Source organism: Nematolebias whitei, chromosome 1 (genome assembly GCF_014905685.2).
Source record: "Nematolebias whitei isolate Nwh7 chromosome 1, NemWhi1, whole genome shotgun sequence".
Classification (NCBI taxonomy): Eukaryota; Metazoa; Chordata; class Actinopteri; order Cyprinodontiformes; family Rivulidae; genus Nematolebias; species Nematolebias whitei.
In genome coordinates, this window is record NC_056498.1 from 89610424 (window position 1) to 89613545 (window position 3122).

Below are 3122 nucleotides of genomic sequence, written 5' to 3' on the forward strand. Positions count from 1 at the left end.
ATCTGACAACTCTGATTTTACATCAGACACAGCATTACTGCAGTTAGCTGATAGAATACAGATCTCTATCATAGGCTAAATGTCCATTGTTTCTACCGTGTACTGCATAAATCGTGCATTCCTAGTCCAAACCATGTTAATATGGCCTCTCTAACTTTATCTCCCAGTTGTTCAACCTGTGCTGTACCTCTGATGATTTAATTCCTAATCTTATCCATCCTTGTCACACCTAACCTCAACATCTTCATTTCTTCCACTTCCAGTTCTTTCCCCTGTCTTTTTGTCATTGCCACTGTCTCCAGACCATACAACATAGCTGCTCTTACCACTGTTTGCTAACACAGCATGATAAAAAAGGCTACAAGTCTTGGGATTAGCTTACTTACTGCCTTTGTTTGATGTTGTACAACCGTAAACTTCTGTGATAAATCCATCCATCCATCCATTTTCTTTACCCGCTTATTCCATTTTGGGTCACGGGGGTTGCTGGTGCCCATGTCCAGCAATCACTGTGCGAGGGGCGGGGTACACCCTGGACAGGTCGCAAGTCCATCGCAGGGCCACATAGAGACAAACAAGACAAACAACCATTCACTCTCTCACTCACACCTAGGGACAATTTAGAGTTACCAATCAGCCTAACATGCATGTTTTTGGACTGTGGGAGGAAACCGGAGTACCCGGAGAAAACCCACGCATGCACGGAGAGAACATGCAAACTCCACCCAGAAAGGCCCCCGGACCAGGATTTGAACCAGGGACCTGCTCACTGAGAGGCAGCAGCTCTACCAGTTGCGCCACCGTGCTGCCCCTGTGATAAATCAAAAACGCCAAATATTATTCCTCGGTATGCGATGAAATATGCAGTAACAAAGCTTAGAAAAGCACAAGAAGTCACAGTTGCTTGTAGCTATGTAGCTTCTTTGAACTTGGTTCGCATGTCAGTGCCGAAACTCCAGAGATGCTGATTGGCTGGATACACAAATCATGTGACAAATCACTTGACACAGGTCTGTTTTGAGGGGGGGGGGGGGGGGTCTGTCCTCCACTTTGCACGCATCAGGGGCAGCTGCACTGTAAGACCGCTGCGCTTGGGCTGACAGTTTATTATAAAATGGGAGATAACCTTGTGGCCAGTTCGCAACTGCACATCATTGATTTTCTTGTCTGCAGAGAATGTGCGAGCAGTGCACGATTGCGGAGGCACATAGCTTAGAAAGAACATTTGTTATGTGCAATATATGGGGGAGTGGTGGCGCAGAGGTTAGAAGATGGGCCTGTGATCGGAAAGTCGCAGGTTCAACTCCCGGTACCGTCAACATCAAAATGTGGGTGGAAAAGGTGGAACACCCACACCTCCCTCCACTCTCTCTTGCCCCACCCTTGGCCCCTGAGCAAGGCCCTCAACCCCCACCATCTGCTCCCTAAACAGGTCTCTCTTGAAAATGAGTTTTAGTGGCTCAATGAGACTACCTGTATACAGTAAATAAAGGGTAAATGAAAAAAATATATATATCCTGTGCATTTATGCTTATATTCCTACCTTGAAATACTTATACAGTGAACCCTCGCTATAACACGGTTCACCTTTCACGGTCTCGCTGCTTCACGGATTTGCATTGTGCATTGTGTTCTGCATTCTGATTGGCTAAACAGTCTCTCCAGTACAGTAGTTATTTGTAAAAAAACGTTTATACAGTACTTTTATTTGTTAAACAAATGCTTGGGCCTGTAAAAAGATTTTGTTCTTTGGTTTGAATGTATTATGGACTATTTCATTGTATAATAATTGTAAAAAAAAAAATAAAGGTTACTACTTCACGGATTTCGCCTATCACGGGTTCTTTTTGGAACGTAACCCCCATGAAAAACGAGGGTTCACTGTACATACAAATTCATCCTACTTGCACCGTTAAATTATACCATGTTGTCGTTTATGTTTATTTTGTTGTTGTTTGCAAAAAGAAAAGCTTTGTAGAGTGGTGAAGGCTGCACGGCAGACTGTTGGAGTCAGTCTCCCCACCATCACAGACATTTACACCTCTAGATGCAGAAAGAGAGCCACCTGCATCATGAAGGACCCCACTCACCCAGCACACACACTTTTTGCACCACTCACGTCAGGAAGGAGGTTGAGGAGCATTGAGTGTAGAACCACTAGACTGAGGAACAGCTTCTACCCTGAGGCTGTTAAGACTCATGAATCTCTAACCAGAATAATCACTGTGAAAAAAATCACATCATGTTGCTGCTGATCTGTTTCAATGTTGCTGCTGATCTGTTTCATGTTGTGGTGTTCATGCATGCTCATCTGCTCACACAGACTCATGCTCATGTTCGTGTTGCTGTTCGACATAATGTTTTTATGCTATTTGTGCTTAGTGTATATTTAGTTGATGTTTTTCTTAGTTCATATATTAGATCTTATTATTGTTTTTCTTATACATTTTATTGTTGGATTTAACTGGGACCCTGTGTACATAATTTCGCTCCACCACATGTGGTGCGAAAGACAATAAAGAATCTCTGACTCTTTACTTTTTTTTCTTTTGGACCATGTAAATATTGTATTTACTTTTTCACTTTTTGGTACTTTTTTTGATACCCTTATTGGATGCTTTAGTAGTAAACCAGCCACTAGTGAGCACAAGCCAGTGTATCTCTTGTGCTGGTCCCAAGCCCAGGTAAATACCATACCATACCATACCACTTTATGTATAAAGCACTTAAAACAGCAACAAGGCCAACCAAAGTGCTGTACAGACAAAACAACAGGTAACACACAGAGCAAAATACAAAATGAGGTAAATCAGAATATAGACAAAAAATGATGCAGATAATGACGACAAACCAGTGTAGAGCATACAGGATCAAAACACAGATCATCTTGTGTTGAAAGCTATTGAATAGTAGTGAGTTTTTAAACGGGACTTGAAAACCGAGAGGGAGGGGGCCTGTCTGACAAGCAGAGGTAACTCGTTCCAGAGTCTTGGTCCTGCTACAGAGAAGGCCCTGTCACCTCTGCGCTTAAGACGAGTTCCTGGAACTGTGAGGAGTAACTGGTCCACTGACCTAAGGGAGCATGGTGGGACATACGGTTGTAGCAAATCAGAGAGATGGGG